Below are 25743 nucleotides of genomic sequence, written 5' to 3'. Positions count from 1 at the left end.
AGAGGCACTGAAATCTTCTGACATCTGGTTGATTGTGTTGAAATTAATCAGATTTTTTAAAAGTAAATTGCTTTGGCCTAAAGGTAATGCTCAACTTCTTAATGTTATATTTATAAGGGCTCTATCAATGGAATGTATAATCTAGAAATAAAATGAGAGACTTTAGGAATTCTGAGCAGAAATATAAGTAGCTTACAAATCTCCAGCACTGGACTTTTAAAGATAAGTACTTTAAGAGTGACATCAGTAGCATGGCCAACCAGAAGCCCCTAGCTCTCGTCTCTTTCACAAAGACAGCCACAACAACAATCAACAACTAAACTTTAACAAAAATAACTGGGCCAGGCACGATGGTTCGTGCCTGTAGTCCCGGCACTCTGGGAGGCCAAGGTGAGTGGATCTGTTGAGCTCTGGAGTTTGAGAGCAGCCTGGGCAACATAGGGAAACCCCATTGCTATATAGAAAAAAACAAAAAGATGAACTAAAAACAGAAGAAGAAAAAATAATAACTAAGGCAGTGTACCAGACTGCATCAGAGAAGTAACAGAAACCCTGGATAGCAAGAAACTCAGAATGACCACATAGAGAATAGAAACAAAACACCTGGTCTTTACCACCCATCACCCACTTGGGATCTGCTGGGAACAGGGAGGAACTTCTCTCTAGGGTAGAATGGTACACAAGAGGATCCCAGCAAGCCCCATCAACACTTTGAACAGCTACAGACCTCACCCATGGAGTCTCATGTAGTCCTCACAGGAGCCAAGTCCCAGCTGAGGGACCTGCCTGAAGTCCACATAGCCGTGCTTCCCCAAGAAAAAGAGCAACCAGTGTGACCTGCCCTCTGTGGCCTGCGCAGCTACTGCACTATGCCGTCTTGGAAATGGAACTTTGGCTGGAGTGTCTCTTGCTCTGGGAGTGCATAGCTATGACACTCCATCACTAAGGCTAAGCCACCGTTGAACCACCCGAACCCAGTGGCCCGACATCCCCAAGCCGAGCTGCCAGCAACTGTTCCGCTCTTCCCCATGGGCCCAGGTGAAGGTAGAGTCACTTAATCTACCTTTCACCCTCCCCTTCAGGCCAGTGCTGAAGCAGTACCCTGCCTCCTGGGAAAACAGTACATTGGCCACTCAGAGCGGTCACGCACCCCAGTACTTAATCTGAAGTAGCACCCTTCATCCCAGGGAAATGGTACCTGGGCTGCCTAGAAAAGTCATGTCCCCCAGGCCTGAGCTGAAGTGGCATATTGTCCCTTGGTGAATTGGTGCCATCGCTCAGCTGAGCAGCTGTACATCCCAAAGCTGAGCTGATGTGATAACCCACATCCTTGGAAAACTGAGCAGTGGCTGGGCTGATCTGAGACACTCCAGCCTAAAGGGAAAACAACTCTAATACGCTGTTTCCCTGGAGCTGGTCTACCTGCTTAGTGTCAGAGCTGCTAAGATACCCCTCTCCCTGTGGCATACAGCCACCACTGTGCTGTACTCTGCCCCCACTCAGGGCACAAGTAACAGCTGTATGTTGCCATTCTGGGGTACTGCTACTGCATGTGGTCTTACAGAGTCTAAGGTACTGCTGAGTCCCAACATCCAGGGGTCAAGAATCACTACTACATGGTGCCTCATCCCCTGAGATCCAAGTTGCCACTGAACCCTACTGGCTCATGTTGCCAAATCAGGGCATATCCTGCTCTCTGGGTCCAAACTTCTCTGCACTCCTTCTTTCCTGGAGTTGAGCCACTCACAGCTGGGACTGAGCTTGTAGAGTAATGTCTCAGAGTCACAAATCCTGGCTCTGTGGGAAGCCTACATCCAACCCTAGCACAGAGAGTGAACCTGTAACCCAAGACCCAGGTGTCACAATAGGTTGGCAAGATCCTGGGCATAAGACTCTAGTCCCACAGCCACTTCAAGCACCTGCACCTAGAACTCAGCACCACTGCACTTGCTTGTAGGTCATGTGATATCTGACATGAAGAGCAGTCCCCTTGGCTAAATCTCCCCATTATGAAAAAAATAAGAATAGGAGGACCTCAAAAGCCCTTGACACTGAGGACATTAATAATCTATGCCACCACCACCACTGCCACAAATTTCTACAACTTAAGCTACTGAGGTGCCCACAGTTATTGCTGACATTGAACGTAGCTTTAGAAGCTGCATGGAGACCCTATCACTGCATCTATTCAGAAACAAAGTCATCACACCCCTCCCAACTGTAACACCAACCCTAACTGCAAGTGGAAGTCTTTTTTTATGAAAACCACTCCAGAAAGTTTGTATAGAAGAGGTAATTGTTCCACCGGATGCAAAGACATCAATCCACTGACACAAGAAATATGAAAAAGCAATAAAATATGACACCAGCAAAGGAATGTAGCTCTTTAGTTTCAGACTCCAGTAAAAAAGAAATCAATAAAATGCCAGAAAAGGAATTCAAAATAATGATCTTAAGGAACCTCAGTGAGATATAAGAAAATACAGATAGACAATTTTACTAAATCAAGAAAATAATTCACAATATGAAGAAGAAATTCAACAAAGATAGACATAATAAAAAAGAATAAATCTCAAAAATAAAGAATTTCATGAATGCATTCTTACCCTCATACCAAAACCAGACAAGGACAAACATGTAAAAAGAAAATTATAGGCCAGCATCTCTGATGAACATAGATGCAAAAATCCTCAACAAAATACTAGCAAACTGAATCCACCAATACATTTAAAGGAGCATTTACTATGATCAAGTGGTATTTATCCGAGGGATACAAGGATAGTTTAACACAGGTAAACCAATAAACGTGATACATTACCTCAACAAAACAAAGTACAAAAACCATGATTATCTCATTAGATGCAGAAAAAGCACTTCATAAAGTTCAACATTCCTTCATGATATAATATCTCAAGTCAGGTATAAAAGAAACATACCTTACCTCAGCATAATAAACACTTCACATGATAAACCCACAGTCATCAACATACTGGACACGTTCAAATTGAAAGGTTTCTTTTAAGCTCTGGAACAAGACAAAGATGCTCACTTTTACCACTTTTATTCAAGATAGTTCTTGAACAGGCGTATACACCAATGGGACAGAACAGAGAACCCAAAAATAAATCCACGTATTTACAGCCAACTGATTTTCAACAAACGAAACAAGAACAATCTCTTTAATAAATGGTGCTGGGAAAACTGGACATCCATATACAGAAAATGGAGCCACCATGAGATATCATCTAACCCAAGTTAGAATAGCTATTATCAGAGACAAAAAAAATAAGAAACGCTGGCAAAGATGCAAAGAAAAGGGAATTCATACACTGTTGGTGAGAATGTAAGTTAGCACAGCCATTATAGAAAATAGTATAGAGGTTCTTCAAAACACTAAAATTAGAAATATTGGCTGGGCATGGTGGCTCAGGCCTGTAATCCCAGCACTTTGGGAGGCCAAGGTGGGCGGATCACGAGGTCAAGAGAAGGAGACCATCCTGGCCAATATGATGAAACCCCGTCTGTTCTAAAAACACAAAAATTAGCCAGGCGTGGTAGCGCGCGTCTGTAGTCCCAGCTACTCGGGAGGCTGAGGCAGGAGAGTCGCTTGAACCCAGGAGGCGGAGCTTGCAGTGAGCCGAGATAGCACCACTGCACTCCAGCCTGGTGACACAGCGAAACTCCGTCTCAAAAAAAAAAAAAAAAAGAAATATCGTAAGATCCAGCAATCCCACTGCTGGTCATATATCCAAAGGAAAAAAAAACATTTTCAATAAGATATCTGCATTCCCCTGTTTATTGCAGCACTAATTATAACAGCCAAGATAAGGAATCAATCTAAGTATCCATCAACAGATAAACAGGCAAAGAAAATGTGTTATATATTTACCATGTAATACTATTCAGCCATAAAAAAATGAATGAAATCTTGTCATTCACAGTAACATGGATAATAAGCCTGGAGGACATCATGTTAAGTGAAATAAGCCAGAAGCAGAAAGTTATTTGTCACATGTCCTTTCTCATATGTGGAAGCTAAAAGAAATCGATCACATAGAGAGTAAAATACTGATCACCAGAGGTGGAGAAAAGTAGCCGGAGGGGGAGGATAGCCAAAGGTTGGTAAATGGATACAAAAGTACAAAGGAGGAGTCAGTTCTAGTGTTCTACAGCACTACAGAATGACTATAATTACCAACAATTTATTGTATATTTTCAAGTAGCTAGAAGAGTGGCTTTTGAATGTTCCAAACACAAAGAAATAATAAACGTTTGAGGTGATGAATATGCTAAATACCTTCATTTGATCTTTACACATTGTATACATGTATCAAAATATCACACTGTACCCCGTAAACATGTACAATTATGTGCTAATTTAAAATAATAATAAAAGCAAAAAAGGTAAATACTTTTAAAAAATTCATTCAACAAATGCTCATTGAGCATATAGTGCTTGCAAGCAGGCACTTCAGGGTAAAGAAGAAAAAAACATGAAGCTATCTCAGAAAGTTTGGGGCAATAAGTAAGAATTAACTAATTAAGCAGAACTCACTTTAAGAGAAGTAGCCAATCCGGTCACTCAAAAGCTTGGTTTAATATTTATCATTGTTACCATCTGTATGCATTGTCCTTTCACACAGATAAATGATTTTATTCTTCACTGCAGCTCAGTGAGGCAAAACTGATACTGTTCCTAGTATATTCTCGTTTGACAAGTGACAAAGCTAAGGCACAGAGTAGTAAAGGAACTCTTTCCTAGACATCTAGTTAACGGCAGATCTGGTCTTGTGATATAAATAAAAGCAGACAACACAGCATGACCACTTTGCAATAGAGAAAAAATTCCTTCCAAATTCTCCAAATTTAATTACTCAGTGCCAATTGTTGTGCTAATATCTATCAGATCAGATACAGTGCTTAAGACACTTATTTAAGGAAACCCACAAGCACTAAGCTTTTCTACAAGAAGTAAAGGAAATGATGAATAGAGAAATACTTTGCAATATGTTCTACTATCATGAGATTATTTTTATGTACTTACATTGTTATTCTTACTTGGAAATATAGAAAAATTAATGTAATAATGACGCCCCAGAAGTGAGCCTATAATGTCACCACACCTATCTTTATGTTATTCTGTTGATTCTGATGCTTCCTTATTGAAAAGAAGAAGGAAAAATATGGCATGCATGCAACTGGGGTGGGAGGGTGGGGGTGAAGGTGGGGAGCCAAAGATAACACATGGAGCCTGGAGGTTGATTCTCACAAAATGGCTTTATAATCAAGCAAAACTAAGCCCTAATATGGGTCTTACCTTTCTAGTAGAGTCTGAGGCCCTACTCAACATTTAGTGTCTCCCCGATAAGAAGCTTCTTGATGCAAAAACGTTCGATGAAGCAGCCTTTCTTAAAACTACCATAATGCCTAGTTTTATATCTGGATCACTAAAATTACCATATTGTTTTATCACTTTTAGTTGATCATGCATCTTGAATAGAGGCCCTTTGTCTAACACAGCTTCTTGAATCCAAACCCAAAGTCTATCCAGCATCTGGTCTTTAGTATGTACTCAAAAGAACATTCAATGAATGAATGAATGAGCAAATGAACAAAATGTTCTATGCAACTACTATAACACACACCTAGTTTAATGCATGTTATATAAGATGGGATTAGTAAGTGTTTGTGAAATTGAAATTAATTGAACATTTAATTTTTTTAAATGTATTGTACAACTAAATGATTGTAAAGTTATTGAGTGATCAAGTGAAGCATTTAGCGAGGAGTTAAGTGACATGCAATGAGCCAGTCATCATTAACCCATTGGCAGGATGAAGTCACAATTTTCACAGGAAGATTAACAGAGGCTAAACACATGAGTAGAAATGTAGGCAGCAGCTGTGAAAATTCACATAGAAGAAAACATATTTGTCAAGAAAATCATGTTAAATTCTAGATATAAAAGTTTAAAAGGAATCTAAACATGATGGTAACTTTTATAAGAGTATATACATTATAAAATTTCAAGAGAGAAGAAAAGAGAGAAGGAAAGGAGGAGGGAAGAACTCTTGAAATAATTTTTAAAACCAAGTGCACGTGTGTGAAAAAGAAAAGGAGTTGTTGGATAGATAAAAGATGAAATAATTGATCAAGCTAAACATAATATATTTTAGTAACTAAGCTAAGCATTTTATATCTTTAATCCTTAAAAATAGTCTTAGAATTTAATATTATATTCATTTTGCATCTTGGGAAACTGAGGTTTAGAAAGATTAAGTAACCTAATCAAGTTCACACATCTAATAAGCACCAGAATTCATATCTCAGCTTTCAGACTCATACACATACCATTTACTCATACTGCTCCTAGTACCATCAGAGATAAAATGTGGCCTTGAGGGAGTCCCTTAGAGTTGGACATCAGGACCAAAATCTAGAAAGTGATGTAGAAATGGGGAAAGCACCAAGAGGATGAGCATCCAAAGCCTTCTATGGGATGTAACTAGCAAGAGAAGGTCTAAAGGAGGAAAGGAGGCAGATGGGGGAATTAGAGCTATCTTTGAGTATCTGGGGACATGTCATGTGTAGGCAATATTATACTTTTTCAAACTATGCAATGCTAGAAATATGGGGATTAAAATAATGGGAAAACCAGTTTTAGTGTAATACAAGGAAAAACATTAAACATGAAGCTGTCCAGCAGTAGAACAAATTGCCTTGCAAAGAGCTGCAAAAGTTCAAGTGGAGGCTACATAGCCATCTGTCAGAGAAGACATGTGATATCCTGGCAGTGGCTGGGAGTCTGCATTAAAAGATGGACATTGCAATTCTGGGTTTGGGAGATTTAGCAGCCCAATAGTGGGAGATACATAAAAGCTCAGATCTCCAGATAAAAATGTGAAGAACACTCTCTAAAGAGGAGACCCCTGAGCAAAATCTATTCAACATATCCATGGGGCTCCTATGATACACCAAGCATGAGATAGCACCATCCTCAAGAAGCTGAGACAAGGAGGCAGAAAACAGGCATTTTGAAGGGGTCAATCAGCTATCACTATGCAATTTGTGAGCCTAATATAAATGGCTAGAAAAAAACATATGTAGAAGTCTAAGGAAGAAAGAACAAGAAGACTAAATGGTCTTCTGGTGAAAGTAAGGGCAAAACACATCAGATTTGTGGGAAAAAAAATTAAAAAGAGTAAGTCACCAAGGCCTAGGATTCTTACGTATTTATTTATTTATTTACTTACTTACTTACTGACTGACTGACTGACTTATTCTGAGGCAGTATCTCCCTCTGTTGCCCAGGCTGTAATGTAATAGCACGATCTCGGCTCACTGCAATCTCTGCCTCTCAGGCTCAAGTGATATTCCCACCTCAGCCTCCTGAGTAGCTGGGGCTACAGGCATGGGCCACCATGCCCAGCTCATTTTTGTGTTTTTTGTAGAGACAAGGTTTTACCATGTTGCTGGGATTATAAGCATGAGGCACCACGCCTGGCCAGGCCTAGGATTGAGGAAGAGCTCATTCACAAGGGTAACCTGAGGTCTAATCAAATCATACTTTGGGATAGGAAAGAAAGACATGAAAGAAGAATCTGGAAAAAAGCTAATAAACAAAGTTTGACTCAAAAAGCTCATAGGTGGGGGAAGGCAACTGAATGGTGAATGAGAACTAGGAAAAAAACAAGACCTTGCAAAAGAACATCCAATTAAGTTGAAAATGAAAGCACAATACATTTGAAAGTTTGCAAGCCTCCTTCCACAGCTTATCAGATTTACTCACATATGTTCACACGCAGCATTGCCTGCAAACCTTAGCTCCCCAGAAAGTTACTCTATAACATAAAAGAGATATTTAAAAGAACATGTAGTATCTAAGTCCACTTCTATTGACTTCCTCAGCATTCTTCAATACAGTCTCATAGACTGACTACTGTTTAGTGAAGAAAACAAGTCACATAAAATATCAACATAACCAAAAGCAAAGTTAAGAGCAAGTTTTATTGGGCAACCTCTTTCTAGAAGGAAAGGGGAGGAGACCGGGAGAGAGAAAGAGAAGGATGGGGAGGGAGAGCAAGAAACTTTAATAGAGAACAATTGGGGAGCAAAGGGCACAGTTTGTCCAGTAAGATGGGTTATAGTGATATAAAGGATGATAATTGCTTGCACAATTTTCTTTCCTGTGACTTTTAACAACTTTAATTTAGGTAAAGAATGGCATGGGTCCTTCAACTAAAACTCACTGATTCTTCCTTCCCCACAAAGCTAGAATTCTATCTTATTCAGAAAATGAACAGTCAACTGTACCTTTAACTTCCCTTCCCCTGTGTCTTGGCAAATACAACACATGTTTTGTTTAAAAAGGCATGAGTGGTTACCATTGAAAAGCAGAAGAGATAGTAGTGGTGAGCAGAGAGTAGGGAAAATATGCAAAAGGTTTAACATTTTTTAAAAAACGGAATTATTCCCAAAAAGTTCAATAATTATACAGGTTTTGTATCCCTAACCCAAAATCTGAAATTCAAAATGCTCCAAAATCCAGAAGTTTTAAGGACAGACAGGACGCTGAAAGCTCACTGGGGCATTTTGAGTTTCATGTTTTTTGATCAGGAATGTAAACCAGTAAGTTTAATGAAAATATTCCAAAATTAGGAAAAATCTGATGTCTGAAACACTTTTGATCCCAAGCATTTCAGATAAAAGATATACAAACTATATATATTTGTCATCACCATCTCTGACAAAGAAGTTTGGAATTCCTTGAGTTACCTTTAAATTCCTGAAAGTGGAGCAGGAAATCAAAAGAAAAGAAAGAAGAGTTAAGTAACAATAGGTTCTTGTCCCAGCTCCGCCACTAACTTGTGCTGCCATCTTAGACACATCTTTCCACCACTCTCCTCTCCTGTCAAATGAAGGGACTGGACTCAATGAGTGGCTGTTAATGTGTGACCCACACATGTGTAGGAGTCCCTTAGACCTTTCAAGAGTCCACAAGTTCAAAATTATTTTCATAATCATACTAAGAAGCCGTTTCCCTGTGTTGAAATTTACATTAATGCTACAAAAATAACAGTGGGTAAAAAAACTGTTGCAGTCTTAAAGTGAATCAAGGGAGTGATTTCACTGTAAGACACATACAATAAGCGGGACAGGGAGCCAGTTTCACTTAAGACTCTCTGTAATGCATTGAAAAGTATCAATCTTATTAAATCTCAGTCCTTGAGTACTGTCTGACTAGGTTTTACTAAAGAAACCTGATCACATAAAATGTTAGCATAATCAAAAACTAGACATATTTTTAATATTCTTGAGTACACATCTTTTTTACATTCTGTGTGACCTCTGGGAAGTACCATGAAACACCTGCTGAAGATCAAACTACGATGATTGTCTCTAAGAAATGCACTTTGTGTAACTGTTTAAATTGACAGCTGCTAACCAATTGCTTTTTTCGTGGAACATCATTTTTATTTGAAACAATGACTGACAAACTATGGTTCTTTAAATGTGGGTTTTGCCGGAGATTTTCTCAAAAATAAAGCAAGAGAGCTTATCGTTTCAAGGAAAACAACAGTATTTGTAGCCAAAAATAAAATTCATGTTTTCAAGTAAAAATCAGAATTTTGAAAACCTTACATCTACTACTGTGCACTTGACACCTTTCTAATATTTCAAATGCTTTTTTGATGAATGAGCAGTGATATTAATGAAGATGACTTTTTATATTATAGAATGAAATGATCAGTGTTTGCCAAGAACTGAATAAGCGAGTGACCAACGACTTTCTAAATGACCAATGCATGATTTTACAAAATCATAGGAGACTCAATCAAAGTGAAAATTTGACCAATGGATTTTAATATAATAGGGTATAAAAAGTCCATTAATATGATTTCACATTCCACATTGAAACTAACCTATAAGAAACTACTAACTTTAGGTAATGTGAAAACTGTCAAGTTTTGGTATAGTATCAAAGAAGAAAATCCACAATTACTTTTTATCCTTCCTTTTTCAAATACGTAGTTGTGAGAGGCTGGATTTTCTTCATAAACATCAATCAAAACAATATTTCACAACAAATTAAATGCAGAATCCAGCTCCCACTTTTGTCACTATTTTTTCACAAATATTTTTTATACAAATATTTTTCATTAAAATTGTAGTTTCATTTCTTACTTTTTTGAATATGGTAAATATCATTATACATAATGCATGCAAACAAAAGCTCATTTTTAAGAACATAAAGGAGTTCAGAGATGAAACCACTGAACTAGACAGGACTTATGTTCCCTCTCTCCCTAGCACTAATCTACTTTGGCTCTAAACCACTAGGAAAGATAAAGAGTAGCTCATCTCTACTTTCAGACGCTGCTACCTGTCTATCTTTATATAGCTGCTACTTTCGTGAGCCTCTGGAAACACTGAAACATCTGTATGATGTCACCATACAAGAGGCCACTGGTCAGTAAAAAAAATACTCACTGTGTGCCTTCCATGGAACAGGCAGTGGTTACTAGGACCTGTATCAGAATTCAGACTCCACTACTGCTCCAATTATATGCTTCTTCAAAAGACAGTATCTCTCCAAACCTGTTTCTTTAACGTAAAATAAGAATACAATGGGAACTACCTCATAAGATTTCTGTGTAGATCCAATATAAGGATCCATTAAGGAGCTTACTATATACAGTGCCTAGCATGTAGTAAACACTCCATAAATCCTACAAACTGTTATTATAACTAAGATATCTCTTACCAAAAAAACACTTTTGGCAATGTTCACGAAAGAGATAATGGTAGTCTAACCGTATATTATTAGAGCCTCATAAACTATCCCAGTTGCAGACTCATTCAGTTAGATAAAAATAGAGAAGCGAAAGTATCCAGGAGTGCTGGCTTTTCTCACCTCAAGAGCAGAAGAATCAGTCTTTGGCCAGGAATGAAATCAGTGTTGTAATCATGACCCAGCCACTACATTAATTCCTAAACTTTATGTGGTCAAATGAGTTGATACACAACATCATTCTCAGCACTATGTTGACAGGACAGAGGATGATAAGAAAGTAAGAATTTAATCTACATTCTTGAATAAAGAGAAGAGTTTCGTTTTTCCTTTGGGCAAAAAGTCATGTTCATTGTGTCTCTTTACTTCATTTAAAATCCAGAAGAATTGAGATTGAGGAAAAATAAGAATGCTTATCAAACAGAGGTCAGACCCAAAGAAAAAAGAATGCCCTCACAATACTAAGAATAGAATACAAGCAGGAAACAGGGGAGGATCTCCATGATATATTATTTTAAATTAGAAATATAATTCTGAAGAACAGACAGGTACATACCTACAATGTCTTTATAAATATATAAAGAAACTAATCATTAAACTAGTTATATTAGTAAGGCCCAGTTTCATTTTCAATAGAAAAAGCATCATGTCACTTTTATTTCACTTTATTTCATCAACTTTAAGTACAACCACTTTAACTATCAATACCTGATAAGACTCGTAACTGTGGATTTAACAGAATAACGTTAAGTTATACTTCCAGAATAATGTATAGAAACGATCATGCCCCCTTAACAGCACTTGGATCTTCAATCAGGAAATTCAATTTTAGCTGCAAAACTATGTTTTGGCAAAAGTGCAATTGAACTCAGTGTACTTGTCACATTTCTAAATATACTCCGGTCACCATGACAACAAGAGAGACTGATGGATTGCTTAAAAGAGTACGGTATATTTAATTGTCAGCATTTTAAACTGACTCAGAAAAATGCTGTGTGATAGGTCTACTCACCATGGTTACTGCTGGCTGAGTCCATAATAATAAAGGTTCACATACGCACATCACCAGCGTGCGCACAAAGAACGTAAAAGTCGGAAGACCTGGTATTTCCAACCACCTCAAACGCCAAACTTAAAGCTTTAGAAAGACTCGTTATCATCAAGGTGCCCCTCAAGAACCTCTCTCCCCAAATGGTCAGATGAATCCCAAGATCTGTGTCTGCACACAGGGCCACTAGAGCCAATCCTAAACCAGATTCCAACGACTGCTTCCTTCTCAGATTAAAGATAAGAAAAAGTCGAGGGTATTTTCTCCCGGGATATATCTGGGAAAAAGAATGAGAGAGACTCTTTGTTCTTTCTTGTCATGTAGATCTATTCCCAAATGATAATCTTCTGAGATCCATTCGGTTCCTGAATAAACACTTCCTGCACAAAAATCCCTATGCCAGAGAATCTTCTACAGGCAGAGATACAGATGCAAAAAACATGGACCCTGCTCTCAAGAAGCTGATATCCTAAAACAAGAGGAACACAAAAAATATAAATATATAATCAGCTAAATAGAATGAAATAATCCAAATAAATGATCTATTAAATTATTTAATTTACCATACAGTGTGCCTAGCCTATAGCAAACACTCACTAAATCTTCACCATTATTATTATTACTAAAATATTTCTCACCAAAACAGTTTGCAATGTACATAAAGAAAACAAAAGCATGGTAATCATTCTTTTAGAGAACCATACATGCTTTGTAGACTATAAAGCAAGATAATGACAGAAAAATGATGGGGAGGGGGGTATGTGTGCTACTTTAGCTAAAGAATGGGGAAGAGCTAGGTACGGCTATAACATTTGAGCTAAGCCTTGAAAGATACTTCCAAGCCAGTTTTGCACAGAATCAGAGAAAGATCAAGTGGGAAAAAGCTTGGCTTATACAGAGGGCTAAAGGAAGGTCAGTGTGTCTACAGATTACTGTGTAAAGTGATGAGTGGTATGAAAAAAGCAGAGAGGCCAGGTGCAGTGGCTCACACCTGTAATTCCAGCACTTTGGGAGGCCGAGGCGGGTGGATCACCTGAGGTCAGGAGTTCGAGACCAGCCTGGCCAACATGGTGAAAACCCATCTCTACTAAAAATACAAAAATTAGCCGAGCGTGATGGCTGGTGCCTGTAATCCCAGCTACTCGGGAGGCTGAGGCAGGAGAATTGCTTGAACCCAGAAGGCGGAGGCTGCAGTGAGCCGAGATCGCACCATCGCACTCCAGCCTGGGAGACAAGAGCGAGACTCCATCTCAAAAAAAATAAAGAAAGAAAAAAAAAAAAGGAGAGAACATAGAGTCATCTCACAGGGCTTTGCAGGCCATGAAAGGGTCTTTCAAACATTTCTGCAGATGCTCCTTGATTTCTATGGGGTTGGTTACACCCAGATAAACTCAGTGTAAAGTGGACAAATTGTAAGTGAAACCATCATAAATCAGGGACCTTCTGCAGATACTACAGCAGCCACCGTATGGCTTAACGGGAGGGGTGTGATATGATCTGACCAACAATTTTAGATCTCTCCAGGTGGTGTGGAAAAAGTCCACAAGGGGAAACCATAAAAGTAGAAGACAATTTTCAGAGACTATTGCCATAGTCATGGCAATGGATGGTAACTTGAATTTAGGTAGATTCAAAAGAAGTAATGATAGCAATCAGAGTCAGAAAACATTCTGGAGGCAGAACAAACACGCACTGGCCAAGCATGTACTCTGAGCAGGAGAAGTAGTTAAATGAGTTATATGGAGGTCCTACAACACGGGGGTGAACATGCCTCATGCTTCAGGAGGTCTTGGTAGATCTTGAGATGATGCATTTCGGGTGATGCTGCTGCTCTGTGAATGACACTTTGAGAACCAAGGCTCTAGGAGAGCCAGGAGACAGGAACAACAGTGGAGCAGGAGGTGATGAACATTGGGCTTATGGTAATAATAGATGGAATATAGTAAAGAAGAAACATTCAAGAGATGTGGCAAAAAGAAATTACCAAAGACTTGAGGGCAAATAATCTAGAAGTGGAAATAAAAAAGAAGATGGTGGTGGTGGAATTGCCTCTAAGCTTTCTTAAATGACATTGTTCATTATATATATAGAAAAACATGGTTTCTATCTATCTAGTGCAAATCAGTTTTCCAAGTAACACTTAATGTTGCCACAACCTATCCCTATAAAATAAGGCTAGGGAAATTATTGTAGTTATAGATAATAACAACAACAACAACAATACCAATCATTTATTGAAAGCTTATTCTGTGTCAACCACATTGCAACATGTACTATCTCCAAATCTGGCAATAACTCTATTCCTATGTAAGAAAATGACAAACTAATGCTCAGAGACATTATATAGCTCACCCAGAATCATTCCTGCTTCAGCTGGATTCAATCCCAGGAGAAAACCCTAAAATCTATGACCTCCACTTCCATTCTGCCTAACAAGCTGAATCCATAGGAGAATAAGATGCCCACTTGGGGCATTCACCCTCAAAGTCAGAGTTCCCTTTTAATCTGACTAAATTTCAAGATCACGACTGGCAAATCTTGATTCATAGGCTCTAGCAGCATAGCAATAAGGACCCAAGGTCAGGTGCCACGTGCGTAGAACAACCATGACTTATTTTATTTCCACATAGGGAGAATGCAACTTGAGTGTTTCATGAGCTATTCACTGCTCATACTCAGACTCACGTCTCTGCACTCAAACTCTAGTGCTTTTCCATGGCCTCTGTTTACCCTCGACTTTATTCTGCTACTGCTTTGCAAAGTTTTCTTCCCAGAAAATAAGTGGCTGTCTACACAGTAATGTGTTTGGAGTGAAGATGTGAGAAAGAGGCCCTCATCTGTGAAGATGCATGGTGAACGGTAGTAGATATTGACAAGTAAGAAAGGTTGGTTTAGATATTTCCCCAGCCCAGGAAGTGGGTACAAAATGAGCCACAAGATCTTCCTTCTAGTTACCCACACTGTGCTTTCCCAAGGTGATTCACAGGTACAGCTCCACTGATCTGACAAAGGGGACTGTCTTCAGAAAGATGAAAGGATGTTTTTATGTCTGCTCTCTCTCTTTTCTTTATTTGTTCCTTCTCTAGTAATAACGATTAATTGTGCTGTGCGGGCAGTACAGAGATGAGTCTACCGGGAAGCCAGCACAAATCCATCAAGCGCTTTTAGTCCAAGCTTTTTAGAAGCAATTGCTTACCACATTTTCACTGCTCTTTTTCTCACAGCTAGAATTAGAGTGGATTTTACCACACAATCACTCTAATGCCCTTTTCCCCCACCTCTAAAGTGAAGATGGAAGATGACTATTGGTCCATCACCAGCAAAACCATAAGACATATGTGAGAAAACCAATTCATTTAGTGTTTTATAAAGACTAAGTATTGGGTCCTGAGATAGGTATCCCACATACATTAACATATCACAACTTTGTGAGGCAGACATTGTCTATGTCGAACAGGTGAAGAAATTAATGCTCAAAGATGAGAAGTTACTTGCATAGAGTCATACAACTAGAAAATAGCAGAGCCAGGAAGTAAACACAGGTCTGACTCCAAGGCCAATACTTTTCCCATCACTACAGCTGTCTGGCACACTCCAAGAGCACTCACAACTTTTCATTCTCTTCTACCAGAAAATCAACATTGCAAATATTACTTAAAACTCAGGCCGTATATAACCAAAAGGCCCTTTTAAAGAGGTCTTTTCTAGGAAGAGTGAACGACTAAGCCATCATAGATTCTATAAGAGTTACCTCTGACCAACCCAACATGTTCCTGAGGGACCAGTTAGGGTCTCTTCCATGCCTAACTAGGAATCATGGAGACTCTTGAATTTCCCAGCTCAGAGCTCTGAGAAAATGACATCACATAAAGCCTGCTCCCTCACCCAACACCAGGGCATGCAGTGAAGAAGGACGAATCAGGGAAAGGGACACAATGGAAGCCTGAGGGCCTATAAGTCATATGTTTACAGAGGCTCTGGTTCACAATGAAGCATAATAAAATAAAATCACCCAGTGAAAAGTATCTACAGTCCAAGCTTAAACTTGTCTTTTCATTATTATCCTCACATCCTCCATAGATTAAATGTTGGAAAGGATCAAGCCACAGAAAAAATAAGATTATCCAGTCCTTAGGCCCTTAGACATAATATCTGAGCAAAGATGGGGATTCGTATATGTAAGCAGCATCCTTTTCTGTCTCCCTTTACCTAGAGAGTGATGAGGTGAAGCATCTTGAAAAGATTCCTTATCATAAGCTGAGATGACAGGGACACCTGATGAGAATGGTAATTAAATCAATAAGTAAATAAACACTTGGATCGATGTTCTTCATTTTTGCTGGCTATCTTAAGAAAATGGGATGCCTTATAAAGGTATTTCACTCTTCCAACCATAAATACAAGGTAGCTTCACAAAGTTTTCTCTATTTAAAGTTATTTTGGTTTTCAACAAATGCCAGTTAACCATCTTCTACGTGTTAGTGTGTGGTTTTGGGGGAAAAAGGATGGTAGAAAGAGAAAAAGACCCAATCCCTATTTTCAAAGAGCTCAAAGGCTGGTACCTAAGGCCAAGCACAAAATGTTGTGATTTTTTTTTTAAGTCAGCAAGTTATGTTCTCAATTATGAAAATACCAAATGTCAGATTTTTCTCCAGTCCAAGCAATAATATAAAATGAGCCAATTCTTCTGAATTAGACTTTTTAAAATGAAAATTATGGCTGTTGAAGCTTCCCCTTTTAATGCCAATATTATTAGAACTCAGGGGAGAACACAAGGTCAATTGACTCTGATCCATGTTCTTCCCAGGCTCTAAGCCAGCACCATCCAATAGAATTGTCATAGGAGCCACATACACCATTTAAAATTTTCTAGTAGCCACATTTCAAAAGGCTCATTGAAAAAAATTATTTTACAAATATATCCAAAATATTATTTTTCAACATGTGGCACTAGCCACCTTTCAAGTGCTCAACAGCCACATGTGGTTAGTGGCTGCCATATTATACAGCACATCTCCCACCTCGCCTCAACCTTCAACTGCCAGGATGAGAACAGAGCAAAACATTTGTTGGAGACAAGGAGCCAAGTTCTATAATATTGATTGAGATACAAGTACTCCCACAGGCAGACCCAGTTCTCCCAATACTGCAAAGTGTTTCTCTCAACCTTCTATCTCAAGACCAAGAGATTGCAGGACACTGTGATGGCAAACGCCAGAGGGAGAAATGGCTCCATCTTATATGTGAGGATGAGGAAAATCAAACAGGACCAAGGATTACTACCGAAAATATGACAGTTTACTCACACTGGCCACTGGGATACCTTTTCTACTGATTCATCACACACAGGACTTGAGATTTTACCCTCAAACTTTTTGTGGCTTGAAACAATCTCTTTTTTCTAGATCTAGTCACCAATACTTCCTCTTCCCAATCCTCTGTGCATCCCCTGAGAAGAGCACAGAGAAGGTAAAACATTCAGTAAGTACGATGCATCAGTGCATGAAGCTACTGAAAGAAAGAGATGAGAAGCCCTTTTCCTCTCCATACCTTCTAGTCTTGATCCATGGATAAGGAAAATTCAATGTCCTTGTCAAATGAAAAAGAATTCTCTCCTCATCCCTATCCTGTCCTGAACAGTGAATGGCTGACATCCACTAAGCCATACTTAGAAAGGAAAAGGATTAGTTGTCAGGAATGGGCGAGTTCCATTTCTTACTCCTTCCTGCTTTCCCAAGTGTTCTCCTTTCTATTGGAGATGTGGTTTCTGAGACAGGCCCCAATGCCTGGGTTGTTTACTGGGTAAGTATACACAAAAGCAGCACTGTGACTGAGCTCACCACTGAGGGGACCCCAGAGTTGAGACTGCAGGGCAGGCTGTAGCAAATCGCAACATTGTCGTCAGGTCCTAACCAAATTTCCTAATTGAACTTTGAGGTCCATGTGATTTGGGAGTTTCAGCTTTCCATTATCATGAAGTTAGTAGTTTGAGGACTAGTCAATAATCATTGCCACCAATTTGCAAATGTGTTGGAGTGTGTATAGTCCCAGACAACTGGTCTTCTATTAAAAAATAAAATAAAACTAAACTGGCCACTATCACAATTAACATCACCAGTAATAACTCACATTGACATCATGTACGCTGTGATATGAAGCAATGAGAAGCGTACTTCACCTCTGTGGTGATCTTCCCAGAAATCTAAAACCCCAATCTAATCATGAGAAAGGATCAGTCAGACTCAAATTGCAAGACATTCATTCTTCAAAATACCTTACGTTACACTAAAAAAGTGTCAAGGTCCTAAAAACAGGGAAAGGCTGAGAAATAGCCACAGTCAGGAGGAGACAAAGAAGACAGGATGACTAAATGCACAGCAGTAATCCTAAACTAGATCTAGGAAAAAAACAAAAGGCATTAGTGGAAAAACTGGAAAACTGCCAATAAAAGATATAATCATTTCTTTAGTCATGTTACACCAATGATAATTTCTTTGCTTAAATGTACTTTGGTTATATAAGATGTTAACATCAGGGAAAGCTGGGTGAAGGGTACACAGGAACTCTTTGTACTGTTAGTCTAGCTCACCAGCTTCAACAGATAAACATTATTGGGGGATGAATACCCTTAAACTGCCTCCAGCTAAATCAAAACCCCATCAGAAAAGGAGCTGACAACAATGAACTACAATACAAGATATTACATAAAGTGATGTCTTGGGTCTTACTGTTATAATACATTAATAGTATTTCAAATGCATTTGATTAGTTAAAAGGCTCAATGGAAGCAAGAAAGGTGAATTAAACAAGTATTTTAAAAGTAAATAAATAAAATGAAATAAATGAATGAATGAATAAGATGAGAAAGACCAACTGTGCCAAATAAGGAATTGGTAACTGAAAAATCCACATTTTTGCTAATTGTTGAAAATTTTTATTCTATATTTGGACAGGCATTATATAGAGAATCCTCTTCCCAAACCACCGTTGGATGTTTCAAAAACTATTCTGGCCCTGTTTTACTGAAAGAAAGTCTGTTCTGGTGTGTGTTCCTGAGAAGAAAAGGTGTTTAGCCAACATATTCACAGGGGTCTGTGGAGATTCAGTGTCTGAACTTTCTATCCTTATCTCAAGTATCTGTGAAACTATATAAACTAACCTGAAAAAAATCCTTTTCAAAGAATCATAATTTTTTTTCAATTTTTTCCCTCAAAAGTTAGTTTTTCTTCAACACAGTTTACTTGATTCACCAAGCCAACCAAAGTCGAAAAGAATAAGAAAAATTAAATTCCACCATGTTCTCCATATATAAGTAGGTACGTATGTAAGCAGGTAGGTAGGTAGATGGAAGGAAGGTAGACAGGCAAGCTGAAATTATATGAGCCGAGTTTACAAACTCAAGTCTTCTGCTAAAAGAAAAGGACTTTAGGAAACATTCTACTCCATTCCCAAACCTTCATCACTATCACAAAAATATCCACATATTCATGAGTTTTGTTTTTCTTTTTTCTTTTTTTTTTTTTTTGGAAATCCTAGTTTTAGAAAAATGTTTTCTCTTCAACAAAGGTACTGAGTGTCATAGAAACCACGTCATGGAGCCCAACACTTTTCAGATGAGGAAACAGTGAACCAAAAAAAGAAATGGAATTGCCTAAGTTAGCTCTTTCTTATCAGAATTCCTCCTGAACATTTTTTCAGGTATTTGGGCCTAAAATTAAAAAGCAAGGCCCAGAATAATTTTTTAAGTGCTGTGAGCAAAGTACTGTGCTAAATTAAACTGCACGACGCAAAGAAAAAGAAGAGAAGGATCTTCCTGACCCTAAGGAGCTTTAAAACCAGCTTCTACCCTCCTGGAGGACATTTGGAGGGCTTTTTGTGGAGAAGGATCTTCTATGAGAATGCTGTTTTCCCTAGAGCCTCTCTATTTGTGTCTGCCTGTCCTCCCACACTCCAGATACACAGGGTCCAAAGACAGTGCTGGCATTTTTCTACTTTCTTCTCTTGTCTCCAGATCGGTACTCCACGATCACATGCCCTCACTCTAGCCTCCTATTCTTCTCCCACCTCTTACTTCTCCATTGAGACTTTCAATTCCTGAGATTCTCTCTTTTCTCCCTGTGCACCATCCCCTCAGAGCTTCATTTTTCCCCCCCAATTCAAGACAGCAGTTCAAGGTAGAGCAGGTTAATACAGCATTTCAGGCATTATTTTGGTCCTTTATCTGCCCTGACCCTGCCCAATACAACAGTCTACCTTCCCAGCTCTCACAACCCTGCTTAGTTGCACTACACTAAATATAACTTTAGCAGGCTAAGACAGCAATAATGGAAAAGTGATTTCAATATGAATCCTCTTAATTTACAGTGTGGTTAAGAAAACATTTTCTTACTTATTGGCTCATTTGATTATCAGGGCCCTAATAAGTTAGGTACAAAAGATTTGAATGCCCATTTAACAGAAGGAGACACAAAGTCACAGAGATGGGAAGTCACCTTTACCAAGGCCATAACGAAAATTTTTGGCACTGCTCAAGCCTGAATCCACATCTCCCTGGCCCAGCGTGCTTTCCATTACACTATGTGCCCAAGGTTCTAGGATGCCCTGCATGAATAATAGCACACCATTAATGGTGAGGACAAACCTTTAATCTATACCTGAATTAGACCAGCATTTTTGGTTGACTTAGATACAGAGAAAAAAAAAAAAACTTAAAAAAAAAAGTTTTCCAACTGATTCTGGTAGAAACGATTAGCAGAAATATCTTGCAAAGAACGTGGGTGTCCTGGAAGACTCATCGTCGTCATCATTATAATTTCTAATCATGCTGTGTGGGCAGGTGTCCATGTAGCAGAAACACCATTGGCACCCAGATTAGCAGTTTCATCGGGAGACAAGAAACTAAGTCTGCAATTCTTAGACTTCAGAGCCTGAATCACAGCTTTCCCCTCAGGGATCAGCAAATACACAGTCTGTGCCTTAGCAAGGATTGTTGGGCCTGTCAAGGGAGGTAACCAAATATCAGGTCCATCTAAAAATGCACAGTGGAGCAAGGGACAGGAGGCTCCCTGGGAACCTGGAAATACCACTAGCTGCAGAGACAGAAAGGCGGAGTGTTTGTCCCACATTATAGTTCTAATTCACTCAGCAACTTTTATGAATCATTTGCCTTCTTTGCATTTTTGTTTTCATTCTCATCTGAAAATTGAGTTTTTGAAGTAAAGCTGCTGGTTTTTAAATGAGACATAGGAAGAGGTCAGAAGAAAAAAGTGGCCATCAGGAGGGGTTTGGGCTTCCCCCCAGCTCTGCATCTTTCCCTGCACTACAGCAGGTTCATCGTTATCATTTCTATCCTGGACTTGGGCTTCTGTGCAAAATTTAGCCTAAAGTGTCCAAGGTCACAAACATCATGGGCATCATGTGATCTCTGCTATTGCAACAGTGCTAGCATTCTCATTCTACTCAACTGTATTTTTTCTTGAGCAATTCTTATTTTTTTTTCTTCCAGTAGGGTCTTGGTCAGTCACCCAGGCTGGAGTGAAGTAGCATGATCATAGCACACTGTAACCTCAAACTTCTAGGCTCAAGTGATCCTCCTGCCTCAACCTCCCAAGTAGCTAGAAATAGATTGGGCTAATCTTTTTTTTGTTTTGTTTTGTTTTTTTGAGACAGAGTTTCACTCTTGTCGTCCAGGCTGGAGTGCAATGGCACGATCCCGGCTCACTGCAACCTCCGCCTCCTGAGTTCAAATGATTCTCCTGCCTCAGCCTCCGGAGTAGCTGGGATTACAGGTGCCTGCCACCATGCCTGGCTAGTTTTTTTGTATTTTTTTAGTAGAGGTCGGGTTTCACCATGTTGGCCAAGCTGGTCTTAAACTCCTGACCTCAGGTGATCTGCCTGCCTCGGCCTCCCAAAGTGCTGGGATTATAGGCGTAAGCCACCGCGCCCAGCCAGGCTAATCTTTAGAAAGACATTTTTACCCAGGTATACTTGATTTGAGAAAAACTATGTAGACTTTTAAAATAAATCTATTAATATCATGACCTAAAAAGGTAATTTGAAGCATGTCTAATATGTTCTTATTCCTACACATTAGTAGATACCTAGAGAGAATATCCAAATGAGGCAGAGACGAACTAGAGTTACAGGACTGAATCAGCCACAAATTCCATAATAATTCCCTGGAGATTTATTTATTCACACAAAAGCATTTCTTAAGCACATTGGCAAGTGCTTAAGAAATACATGACAGGCACAATGGTAGACCCAAAATAAATAAACAGACAAGGTTCCTGTCCCTACAAAGCTTACATTCTAACGGGTCTGGGATTTTAAGAACCTGTGCATAGTCAAATAACTAAAAAATAAGATTAAAAACACTATTTAGCAAAACTTAAGGCATACAAATAAGCATCTCTTACAGGAAAATTTATATCTTATTTATATGAATAAAAAAGCAGAAATAAAAATATGGAAATTAAGAGCCAAGTTCAAACAATGAGAAAAACAACAAAATAAACCTAGAAAAAGTAGAAGGTATTCTTGAAGATTTTAAAGAGAAAATAAAGAATTACAAAGTGGTAGAGCCAATACATAAATGCAAAAGCTATTTTTTAAATAAATAATAAATTAAACTCTGATGCATTAGCCAGAAAGATGGATACACATAGCAGAAATCCATAAAACTTTAAATAATAATGTGAAATATAACCATAAATACAGAGGAAATGAAAATAATCATGAGAAATTATTTTACACCATGCAAATGAATTTGAAATAGGTGACTTCCCTAAAAAAACTATAATTTAACAAAGGTAATCACAGAATAGATATAAAAGCTAATTAGTCCAATTACTACAGAAAAAAATGTAAAAAATTTTAAAGAGCAAACACATTCTTCACTCCAAAAAAGGCAATAAGTGAAGGTATTTTCACAAGGGAATTCTACCATATTTTAAAGAAATAACCCATATAAATGTTATCAAACTATTTCAAAATAAAGAAAAAAGAAAAGCATCCTTGTTTGTTTGTTTGTTTGTTTGTTTGTTTTGAGATGGAGTCTCGCTCTGTCGCCAGGCTGGAGTCAGGGGCATGATCTCACTCACTGCAAACTCTGCCTCCCGGGTTCAAGCGATCCTCCTGCCTCAGCCTCCTGAGTAGCTGGGATTACAGGTGCATCACACCATGCCCAGCTAATTTTTGTATTTTCATTAGAGACAAGGTTTCAACATTTTGGTCAGGATGGTCTCGATCACACACACACACACACACACACACACACACACACAGAATTTTCAAATAATCTCACTTATGAAAACTGAAGCACAGATCATTAATATATTAATGATCTCTAGAATCTAGCAACACTAAAAATATATAATACAGAAACAATGACCAAGTTGATAATTATTTTAGCAAGAATACTAACAAGATTTCGTATTTGAAAATTTTATTCATATATTACAGCAAATTTACAGGACAAAAGAGAAAAATATAAAATTTTTTTAGAATATATGATTACTTTCAAAGTTTCTTTAAAAAAAAAGCTAGATAACCTTTTAACAACCAGTCTCAATTAAAACAACAACAATAACAACACTATCAAAATAAGTGTGGATACTTTTCAACACAATACATTTCTCAAATTGAAAGCCAATGTCACTAGTAACAGGGAACATTATGAGCATTCCCATTAAAGTCAGACACAAAAGAAGGACATTTACTCAAACACAGTTATTTGATATTTACTATTCTAGAGGTATTAGTACAGTTAGAAGAAAGCTATAAGTGTTGTAAAAATTGGAAAGAAAAGATAAATTATTGGCAGATAATATACTTACTTAACTAGAAACTCAAAAAAAATTTATCTAAAATTATTCAAATAATGAGACAATTCAGTAAAGTGGCTGAGCAGAAAATCAATGTACTGAAATCCAGACCCCAAACACACAGGCACACACACATATAATTAAATGAAATAGAAAATAATTACATTAACTAGAGCAAGTAGAAAATATCTAGAAAAATTAACGTATTAGAAACATGCATGGTCTACATGAGGAAAAACCTCAGTGCTCCTGGGAACATCAAAGAAGGTTTCAACAAACGGAAAGTCATTAGTATTCCAAGAAAAAGAATCAACATTTTTACGACGTATAGCACGTAATGCTAACAAATAAACCCAGCAAACCTCATAAGTATACCAACAGAACTTTTTTATATTATTTTCTTTTCTTTTTTTTTTTTTTGAGATGGAGTCTCACTCGGTCACCCAGGCTGGAGTGCAGTGGCGGGATCTTGGCTCACTGCAATCTCCACCTCCCAGTTCAAGTGATTCTCCTGCCTCAGCCTCCCGAGTAGCTGGGACTACAGGTGCCCGCCACCACACTTGGCTAATTTTTGTATTCTTAGTAGATAGGGTTTCACCATGTTGGCCAGGCTGGTCTTGAACTTCTGACCTCAAGTGATCTGCCCACCTCAGCCACCCGAAGTGCTGGGATTACAGGCGTGAGCCACCACGCCCAGCCAGAACTAGACAGGTTCATTATAAAGGTCAATGAAAAATAAACAGGCATTAAAAGCCAGAAATTTTCTGAAAAAGAGAAACTAATAGGAATGGGGAATCTTTGTCAGATAATAAAACATATTATAAAGCTACAATAATTGAAAGCATAATAATGACACATGAAGTGACAGATGAATAGAACAGAAAGTCTAAAAATAGATGCAAATTCTTTTTTTTCTTTTTTTTAATATTTTAAGTTCTGGGGTACATGTGTACAACGTGCAGATTTGTTACATATGTATACATGTGCCATGTTGGTTTGCTGCACCCATTAACTCATCATTTACATTAGGTATATCTCCTAATGCTATCCCTCCCCGCTCCCCTCACCCCATGACAGGCCCCAGTGTGTGATGTTCCCCTTCCTGTGTCCAAGTATTCTCATTGTTCAATTCCCACCTGTGAGTGAGAACATGCGGTGTTTGGTTTTTTGTCCTTGCGATAGTTTGCTGAGAATGATGGTTTCCAGGTTCATCCATGTCCCTACAAAGGACATGAACTCATCCTTTATTATGGCTGCGTAGTATTCCATGGTGTTCTTAAGTATTAAATACTTAAGTATTAAGAAATTTAATATACAATAAAGGTAGCTTTTCAAATCAGTGTGAAAGAGATGGACTCCTCAATAAACAGTGTTTAGAAATGCAGATCCAGAAAAATATCAAAATAAATCCTAACCTCACATTTTCTACCAAAATAAAATTTCAATGGTTCAAAGATTTGAGAAAGAGCAGAAGAAATAACTAGAAGAAAAATTGGAAATTTCTTTTTAAATATCACAAAGTGGGGAAGGCATTTCTAAGTATCACACAAAATCAAAGAAACATAAAATCAAAAAAGGATTAACTATATAAAACTTTTTATTTTAATCTGCAAGCTAAAAAAGAAATGCAAAATGGTAAAGCATTACAATTCCTGTCACAGACTACAAGTTAATTTTCTTAACTGTAATAAATCAATAAGCAAAAATTCAGCAATCCAATAGAAAAGGAAGTGAAGGACAGTTCAGAAAACGGAATTACAAATGGGTACGGCTCATTTCAAATGGTGTTTAGAGTCACTAATAACAGAAATGCAAATGTGTATATAAATGGCATGTATATAAATGTATTTATATACACTGGAATATAAATACATATGTGTGTGTGTGTTTGTGTGTGTGTTTCTGTGTGTGTGTGTGTGTATACACATGCTTATTTATACCCAGTTTATTTCTAAAAGGATATATAAAGAACTTATACTTTCCTCTGGGTGGGAGAAGTAAAGAGATAAAATAAAGATGTACTTGTCATTGCATAGTTTTGAATTTTATACTATAGTTTAAACTATATTTTTGTGTTA

At 38.1% G+C, this 25743-nt stretch overlaps 1 protein-coding gene across 14 annotated transcripts in view; it reads right to left on the bottom strand.

The window, feature by feature from the left end:
* The window catches only part of LPP (LIM domain containing preferred translocation partner in lipoma), a 741548-nt gene that overhangs the window by 551810 nt on the left and 163995 nt on the right, over positions 1 to 25743 (bottom strand). For 5 of the 14 annotated variants that reach the window (XM_055381173.2, XM_063704455.1, XM_063704456.1 and 2 more), the window contains one exon: positions 2942 to 3025. The exons of the other annotated variants lie outside the window; for them this stretch is intronic. The gene's annotated coding sequence lies outside the window, so the exon portion shown is untranslated. The remainder of the gene's footprint in view (positions 1 to 2941; positions 3026 to 25743) is intronic. 14 annotated transcript variants of the gene reach the window in all.

The sequence above is a fragment of the Gorilla gorilla genome, chromosome 2 (assembly GCF_029281585.2).
Source record: "Gorilla gorilla gorilla isolate KB3781 chromosome 2, NHGRI_mGorGor1-v2.1_pri, whole genome shotgun sequence".
Lineage (NCBI taxonomy): Eukaryota > Metazoa > Chordata > Mammalia > Primates > Hominidae > Gorilla > Gorilla gorilla.
Note: the sequence above shows the minus strand (reverse complement) of the source record. Positions and strands in the feature narration are given on the sequence as shown.